Raw genomic sequence first — 9939 nt, 5'->3', positions numbered from 1 at the left:
GACCTGCATATCAGTTTCTCAAGAGGCAGGTCAGGTGGTCTGGTATTCCCATCTCTTTCAGAATTTTCCACAGTTTATTGTGATCCACACAGTCAAAGGCTTTGGCATAGTCAATAAAGCAGAAATAGATGTTTTTCTGGAATTCTCTTGCTTTTTTGATGGTGCAGCAGCGGATGTTGGCAATTTGCTCTCTGGTTCCTCTGCCTTTTCTAAAACCAGCTTGATTAGTTAAATCACTCCATGATTTTATAGGATCATTCTTCCCTGCTATACATATTTTATTAAAATGTCAGTCTCTGGCCTATGGTCAGGTAATACCATATCCTTCAGAGGATACTCTAAGTTGGGTCTTAGACTACTGCAGTGAACCCGATATAATTTTATTTATGTATTTCTGGCTGTGCTGGGCCTTCGTTGCTGTGCAGGCTTTTCTGTAGTTGCAGCAAGTGGGGGCTACTATCCAGTCGTGGTGCATGGGGTTCTCATTGCGGTGGCTTCTCTTGTTGCGGAGCCTGGGCTCTAGGGCGCTTGGGCTTCAGTAGTTGCTGTACCTGGGCTCTAGAGCACAGGCTCAATGGTTGTAGTGCATGGGCTTAGTTGCTCCGTGGCATGTGGGACCCTCCAGAATCAGGGATTGAACAAAACTGTGTCTCTTGCATTGGCAGGGAGAGTCTTTCCCACTGAGCCACCAGGAAAGCCCTAATCCAGATATTATAAATTAAATAAGTTACATGGAGTTTTCAGTTTTATAGTGCATCTAAAAGGTATGTTTAGGGAATTCTCTGGTGGTCCAGTGGTTAGGACTCTGCATGTTCACTGTCAAAGGTCTGGTTTCAATCCCTGGTTGGCGAAATAAAATCCAGCAAGGTGGGTGATGCAGCCAAAAAAAAAAAAAGGTATGTGTACAGCATACTGTAGTGTACAAAAGCATTGTCTTTAAAAATGTACATACCTTAATTTAAAAATATTTCATTGCTAAAAATAATAGGTTATTGTTGGAAAAAAATGCTGAGCATTCAGTGAGTGGTACTCTTTTTTTCTGGTGGAGAGTCTTGTCTTGATAGCTGTTGACTGCTCTATCAGGTTGGTGCTTGCTCAAGGTTGGGGCAGCTGTGGCAATTTCTTAAAATAAGACAGCAGTGAAATTTGCCATATGGATCAATTCTTCATTTCATGAATAATTTCTCTGTAACACATAATGCTGTTTGACAGCATTTTACCCACAGGAGAACTTCTTTCAAAACTGGAGTCAAGCCTCTCAAACCTGGCTGCTGTTTAATAAACTCAATTTACATAATATCCTAATATTCTAAATCCTTTGTCATTTTAACAATTGGTTGTCTGCCACTTTACATGTGTGCTATTTGTGACACCCCAAAACAATTACAATAGCAACATCAAAGATCAGTGATCACAGATCACTGTAACAAATATAATACTACTAATGAAAAAGTATGGAATGTTTTGAGAATTTCTACAATGTGACAGACACATGAAGTGAGCAGGTGGCATTGGAACAATGTTGCTGATAGATTTGCTAGATGCAGGGTTGCCACAAACCTTTAATTCATAAAAAAAGGCAGTTATTTCGGAAGCTCAATAAAACTGAGATATGCTTGTATATAGATTGGTCTGGTCAGAGTGACTTGTCTCTTTCATTCCCAACAACAGTCAAGAAATGAATAGCTCTTGAGAGAGTGACCTTGTAGGCCAAGGAAGCCTCAAACACTCCAAAATGGCTCATCTCCATCCCATATTTAAAGGTAAACAAATTTTTTTTCAACTCTTCAATTACTTATTTCTTAGATGTATCATTGGCTGGAAGGAAGATCATATTTGAATAGAAAAAGCAGTGTATTTACTGGTGATGGTGTTTCTTTTTAATTTGGGGAGGGGATTATTGGATACAATAAATAAAATCAGGACTTCCCTGGTGGCCCAGTGACTAAGACTCTGTACTCCAATGCAGGGGGCCCAGTTTCGATCACTGTTCAAGGAACTAGATCCCACATACCACAACTAAAGATCCTGAATTCCACAGCTAAGACCCAGCACAGTCAAATAAATAAATAAATATTAAAAATAAATAAAATCAAAGTTAAATATTTTTATAGAATTTCTTTCAGGTAAGGTATAAATAAATCAAGAAGGTAATTACAACTTGTCAAGTTATATAATATTTTAATTCAAATTATAATTTGAATATAATTCAATTCTTATTTCATCGTATTAAATATTTCCTACTCTTATTAAAAAAATAAAATTATCTGCTGGTTACTAGGTCAATTAGAATTTAGCAATATATATTTTTGTTTCATTAAATACACAGGAGGAGTTTGACCATGATCTGCCAAAATAAATGTATTTATTTTTGATTTTTGCATGTATTCTTAATAGTCTGCAAAGTCCAATGCCAAAATTTGATACATGTCAACATATACAGTAGTTTTCCCAATCCACCATTTTGCTTTCTGCGTTTCAGTTACCTGGAATCAACTCTGATTCAAAAACATTTAAGTATAAAATTAATAGAAATAAATAATTTTGCCTTTTATTTCAGGAAAAAACCCAAAAGTCATCTGATGGGAACTCCCTTGACTCCTGATCATCAAATGTACACATGTGGGTACCCGTATCCTTTTCTTCCTTCCTGTTATCAAAGGTCAATCTTTCCCTCTGTGCAATAATACTGATTCCATCTCCTCTTACCTTCTTAGAAAACTTATAGCAACCACTCTGCCTTTTCTGTTCTAGTGTCAACACCTTCTGTTTGTGGGACAAGTTACTTAACCTCCCTGTGCCTTATTATTCTCTTTTGGGAAACAGAGAGAATAGAACATTCCCCACAATGTGGCTGTGAGAATTAAAGGAGTGCTGAAAACAGTGTCTGTCACAGAGCATGTACAATGAAATCTACCTATTGTTTTCATGTTTCCATTAGCATTTATACATATTAGTCTTCTTCCTCATCTAGTTACCCCACCTTCTCTTTAGAGTCCCAAGTCTTCAAATAGTTTTCTATTATAAAAGTTTCTATTATAAATGGTCTTCTGTCTACTGTAATGAGGCTTCAGCATCTAGAATTCCTTCTTCCATGACCTCCATGCACTAAATCTAATAAATCTAATGAATACTGGATAGATCTCATTTTAGTTGACTTTGCAGCACTCAACAAGTGTAATTTTCATCCTTTTTGAGTTCTATTCCCTTGGTTAAATGGTACCAAAATCCCTCCTCCTCCTCCACCATATTCTTTCAAGTCTTTGGGGCATCCTCTCTTCTACCCAAATTTCAGATGTTAAGAGTTCTTTGAGGCTCTTTCTTCTAGGTATTTCCTCTCCCTGTACGATCCCATGGCTTCATTTACCACTTGCAGCAGATACTGTAAACTTGGTAGTCGCTGCCAGCTAGCTAGCTTTTCCTTCTTCCATCATGCAGGCTGTAAAATGAAATACTGGATTTTCAAGCTTTCTTTGAGGCTTAAAGGAGGCCATGTGACAGAGTTTTGGGTAATGAGACCAAATGTAAAATTAGGATTTCTGGAAAGTTTTTGCTTTCCTGATAAGAGAACAGTTGAGGGAACTGGTTTTTTCCTACTTCTTCATGCCTGAAACTTGTAATGCTAAATATCCAGCAGTTTTCTTTTCCCCATAAGGCAAAGAGCTAGCATACTAAGAATTGCTTTCATATTAACCCTTCCAGCCGAGAATGTTCTTCTGTGCTTTAGATTCAAACCACTGCTTACTTAACAACTCCTTTTGGTTACCTCTCAGGTACCTCAGGCTGGGCACTTCTAAAATAGTACCTGTGGGCTTCCCTGGTGGCTCAGTGGTTAAGAATCTGCCTGCCAATGCAGGGGACACGAGTTCAACCCCTGGTCTGGGAAGATCCCACATGCCTTGGGGCAACTAAACTCATATGCCATAGCTACTGAGCCCTGTGCTCTAGAGTCCGCACTTCTTCGCAACGAGAGAAGCCACCACAATGAGAAGCTTGTGCCCTGCAACAAAGAGGAGCCTCTGCTCATGCCAACTAGAGAAGGCCTGTTAGCATCAACAAAGAGCCAGTGCAGCAAAACATAAATCTTTAAAAAAAAACAACATAGTACCTGTCACTATTGACTCTACTTCCCTCTGGCCCTCCTTTAAATGATCCCTATCTTGGTGAATGGCACAGCACCAGTTTACCCACTTGTGCAAATCACAAATTTGGAGACGGCTCTAATACTATCTTCTCTCCCATACCCATCAACCAAGTATTATTTATTTTTGGCTACGCTGGGTCTTAGTTGTGGCACTCGGGATCTTGTTGAGGTATGTAGGCTTTGTAGTTGTGGTGTGCAAGCTTAGCTGCCCCAAGGCATGTGGAATCCTAGTTCCCTGACTAAGGATTGAACCCTTGTGCCCTGCATTGGAAATCAGATTCTTAACCACTGGATCACTCAGGAAGTCCCTCAACCAGTCTTGTGTTTTTTTTCTTTCTACCTGTAAAATAACCTTAGAATGGGCTCTCCATTTCTTTCCTTTTACCTTTCTCCAAACTATCATCATCTTTCTGGATTAATATTAATAACCCTCAGTTGTCCCTATCTCCAATCTATTCTCTACAGATTAGAGTATTTTAAAATACAACCCGATTGTCTTGCTTCCACACTTAGAAGCTTTCCATTGCTTTTGGGGAAATCCGCTGGAAAAGGGAATCGCCAGTATTCTGGCCTAGAGAATTCTATACAGTCCATGGGGTCACAAAGAGTTGGACATGACTGAGCAACTTTTAGTTTCACACAATTTTTAATGAGCACTGTGCCACAAAACTCCAGTAGTGGCCTTAGGGTTTAATTTTTTGTTGGATCATCAAATGTCTTATATAGTAACAAGTAGTTGCTAGCACTGATTCAGCTGCTCAACAATGCCACCAGGGACCCAGACCTTTTTTTTTACTCTGTCATTTTCAATGCCTTGGCTTTTGCTTTTTGCCTATAGATTTATTATTTTGAAATCGGGGCTGCTTCTCCAGATACTGTCCCTGTACTCAAGGCAGACTGAAGAGCGAAGTGGGGCATATAAGATACTGAGAGTGCTCTGCCCATATTCCCTAGATCTTATCACTTCATGCACAGAGGCCAAACTCCCAACTGCTAGCACCTGCATTTCTATGTTTGAGGCTGTCTTTGCTGCTCACACCCCTTCCTCCTAACAACAATCAATCAGTGACTAGAGGAAGAAGATATAAATACCTAGCTTCCTTGTCCCTCAGGAAGAATGATTTTAAGACATGTTTTATACTGGTTTGTAGTTTCCCAGTGCAATCAAGCTCCAGTTACCCTTGGGAGTAAAGAGCTTAATGTTAATATTTCTTTACTGATTAGTAGCCCCTCCCCCAAATTTCCTTCTCACTTTTCAGTATCCTGTGTTTCTTGGGTGTTTCTTGGGATGACGCCAAAATAAATTCTCTCCATTTGTGTCCTTTTTTAAGGGCCTGCTTTTGGGGGAATCCAATCCAAGACAGGACATCACCATCTTTCCTTCTTCTTGTCTTTAAACCAGACAGTTGGTGCTGTGGTGTAAAGTTGGTGCTATGGTGGCCATCTTACAACTAGATTACAAGCCAATATACAGAAGTTAGAAAGAATCAAAGAGCTTGGGTCCATACCCTTGAGTCACTGACCTATCTATCGGCCCTGACCTAGCTACTGTTGTCTGTTGCAAGAGGAAAACAAGGCCTATTTGCTTAAGCCATTTACTCTGAAAAAAATTTTACTTGCAGTCTAATGCATACTGATACAAATAAACAAATAAAATAATTATAGGAAGAGCTACAGTGGAAATAGGGCTGTGATAAAATATTACAGGGGAGTTTTTTAGATGGTGTGTAGGTTGAAACCTCGAGGATAAGAAGTTAGCCATTTCAGAATTAGAAAGCATGTCCTAGAAAGAAACATTCACCAAGAACCAGAGCAGGACGTTTTTGTTAGAAAGCACACTAGTGTGGCTGGAATGTAACAGCAACAGTGATGTTAAAAACAGGATAGGTGGGGAAGACCCAAGTAGAGTTTATTCTAAATGTAATAGGAAATACTGAAGAGATCTAAGTAGGGAGGTGATATAATCCAATTTATGATAGCAGTTTAAGAACCAAACAGTAGTTTGCTGAATTAATGTACAAAGCACTGATCTAGGTGCTGTGGAGAGAAAACAACAGCATACCAGCCTTCTAAGAATGGTCTTAAGTTTCACAAAATGACAGTGAGTGTGGGTGTGAGGGAGAAGAATACATTTTGTAATAACTGTTTTCGGATAGTAATACCAGGCTTTAACCCCAAACTCCAGAGACAGAAATCCTGTGTTCAATAAGTGCAATCAGAATGCTGCTGCTGCTGCTAAGTCACTTCAGTCGTGTCCGACTCTGTGTGACCTCATAGACAGGAGCCCACGAGGCTCCCCCGTCCCTGGGATTCTCCAGGCAAGAACACTGGAGTTGGTTGCCATTTCCTTCTCCAATGCAGGAAAGTGAAAAGTGAGAGTGAAGTTGCTCAGTCGTGTCCAACTCTTAGCGATCCCATGGACTGCAGCCTACCAGGCTCCTCCATCCATGGGATTTTCCAGGCAGAATGCTAAGAAGAGCAAATAATTTCCATGGCAATATTAATTTTCCAAGGTGTTTATGTGGGCTGGCTTTCAGGCAAGTACCTAGGAATATACCACACATACACTACAAACTCAAGAATTAGAAATTTCAAAGTAGATTGTATAATTTTACTGAAAGCATAATTCTACCACTAGATGGTGACATGTATACAAAATATTGAAGACAGTCAGTCATCTTTTATCAATCTAGCTGTAGAGGGTGTATGGTGATTGCTTATTATTGGTTTGAAAATTCAGATTTGCATGAGGAATTTAGGGGGTATTTTACCAGAGATTCAGCTTTATTCTTTTGGAATGCACATCCTTCAGATACATTCAAAGGTCTCTGTTGATACATTTAACAAGTGAGCACAGAAGAGTGAAGATTCTAGTTAGGAGGCAGGCAACCTTGTTTTATTGGCTTCTATGCTTTTCTCTCTTAAGCAACTGAAGTGGATAAAGGGATGGTGAACTACAGCCCATAGGCCAAATCTGGCCATTTTCACATTTTTGTATGGACTGTAGGCTAAGAATGGTTTTTACATTTTTAAGTGGTTGGAGAAAATCAAAACAAAAATAGTATTTTGTAACACATGAAAATATGAATATCAATTTTCAGTGTCCATTAAGTTAAAATTTTTATTGGAACACAGCCACACTTATTCTATGGTGTATCATCTATGGCTGCTTTTGTGCTAACAGAGTTGAATAGTTATGATGAGAGACTTGGACTGCCTGTGATGCCTAAAATATCATTTGGCTCATCACAGAAAAATCTGTTGAGAGCTAAAGTGATGACTGAAGCGCCATGATCATTCATGACAACAAATCTCTATAGATTCTCAAAAGCATTTTAAACTAAGCATCATTTCACATAATTTCTTAAACAATTGGGTGGCAACTGTTAAGCTATTTCTTTAAAGATCAGAGTGTGTCTTGTATATATCCTGCGTGTGCTAAGATGCTTCAGTCATGTCCAACTCTTTGCGACCCCATGGACTGTAGCCTGCCAGGCTCCTCTGTCCATGGGATTCTCGAGGCAAGAATACTGGAGTGGGTTGCCATTCCCTTCTCCAGGGGATCTTCCCTACTCAGGGATTGAACCCCTATCTCTTATGTCTCCTGCATTGCTGGGGAAGTTCTTTAGCACTAGAGGCACCTGGGATGTATTACACCCTAGTACTCTGCCTTTATGGTACTAGTTGTCCTCCTTTTCAAGAACTGTTATGGGCTCTCTGTGGTCAGAGAGAAACCATAGTGGACAGATTCGAAAATAACTATCAGTTAGCAATGTGTTTGGCTACAAGTAATGGAGATATAAGAGTGGCTTAAGGAAAAGGGGATTTATATTTTCTTGCATAATCAGTCTAGGGGTGGAAAGCTGCTCAAAGATGCATCAGGGTCCTACACCTTATTATCAACTTTATGGTTGGCTTTTGCCCTGTTGTGGTTTTGTTGTTTAAAAAAATCACAAACTAGATGCTTTATTAGAGCATCAAGATCATGTTTCAGGCAGAAAGAAAGGGTTAAGATGCAGGTCTGCTGAATTTGTCCTTTTTTTTAAAATTAGGAATGGGAAATTCTTTCTCAAAGACCTGTAACGAGTCCAAGCTTGCTCTGCTCGCCACAAGATAGGCCCATGAAAAGATGAGGTGTTTAGGCAAGGACTTTATTTGGAAAGCCACGGGCTGATGGAGAAGATGGAAAACTACAGTGTCAAATGACCATCTGGATGCGAGGATCTTTCACAGATCAGAGATAGGGGTAGGTGAAGAAACAAAGTAAAAAGGCCATTAATCTTGCAAATATCTCCTAGAATGGCAAGCTCTGAGGCAGTATGTGTGTTAATTTCTTCCTTCCTGCCATCTACAGGTGGACAGGGTTCTGAACAAAGGCACCTTAACAGTAAGGCAGAGGGGCAGGATTCTCTCAAGCAGGCCATTATGTATGATTAAGATAACAAAAGCAGAGAAAAGCAAGTCATCGAAACAGTTCCAACGTGGAGTCAGAATTGGCTTTTCCCTGCAACAGACATGCTCGGCAGATTTCTGCTTATATTTCATTGGCAAGAACTGAAAACAATAATAGTACTGGAGTAGGGTGCCATTGCCTTCTCCGCTGGGTAACCCCTAGAGAAACAATTACATAATGTTTAAAATTTTTTATTTTATATTGCTGATTAACAGTGTTGTATTAGTTTCAGGTGTGATTCAATTATACATATACATGTATTTATTCTTTTTCAGATTCTTTTCCCACATATGTTATTACAGCATACTGAGCAGTGTTCATGACATTTTAAAGCAAACACAAAGAATCCCTGAGGCCTTCCTTTCACGTATCAAGATTCCTGAGTCTCAGCTGCCACCAGTAAAACAAACTAGGGTTTGGTAAGTTTCCCTGTAGGAAGAAAAGAGGGGGTGGGTGGGAATGGATATTGGATCGACAATGGCTGCTACAGGATCCAAAGTCTGCAGAAGCCCAAATTTTGTGGGAAAGCTGGGAAGAAGAGAAGACAATGGCAAAATAGTTACAGCTCCTAAGGATCACCTGCTCGGATGGAACAACTCAAAACAGGTTTAACAGAAACTTTACAGCATCAGCTTAAAGCGGCAGAAAGGCAAAGAAAACCGGCAAGGTGGTCCTCGAGTGAAGGGATGGTGTGATCTAACCTCGACAAAATCTGTAAAAAGAACTCCCACAAGGCCTCCAAAGCTCTCTGGCTATGGATTTCGAAGATGCTACTATGTAAACTGGACTTCTCAGTCATATCTCTAAAGGAACGTACTAGATACAGAAATCAGTGAGGACAGTATCAGTGCAGGCGAGGAAGATTTCCCCCACACTAGCTGGTTGTTACAATAACAAACTTCAGGTGAGTGGCCCCTTCCCTCCACCTGTTCTTCATTCTCCGCTCTCCGACTTAATTCCCATATTATTTGCTCTTCGCTGGGAAGCATACTACGCTATTTCAGGTGACATCTCTAAGGGTAATTCATAGGGGGCCCTCTGGCGGAAAGAGAAGAAGATGCCTTGGGACACTTCATTCCGCCATTTCTAGTCACATCAATGTTATCACTGCTCGAGGACACGCCCGCAGGTTAAGGCAGCCCGGGGCTGTTCCATTCTTCCAAAACCCCGCGGGGAGAAGGCTGCGTGTCCCCTCCTGGGCTGCGGCGTCGCTCCAGCCGGCTTCCCCGAACCCCAGCCTCCCGCAACCCCAAAGGCCTGAGTTCGGGTGAGGGGGACGGGACAAATGAGTACCAAGTCCCCCTGGGGGACCCAGAGTTAAAATGGCGAAGCGCAGGGGCGG

The sequence above is a fragment of the Bos indicus x Bos taurus genome, chromosome 11, assembly GCF_003369695.1.
Source record: "Bos indicus x Bos taurus breed Angus x Brahman F1 hybrid chromosome 11, Bos_hybrid_MaternalHap_v2.0, whole genome shotgun sequence".
Classification (NCBI taxonomy): Eukaryota; Metazoa; Chordata; class Mammalia; order Artiodactyla; family Bovidae; genus Bos; species Bos indicus x Bos taurus.
Note: the sequence above shows the minus strand (reverse complement) of the source record.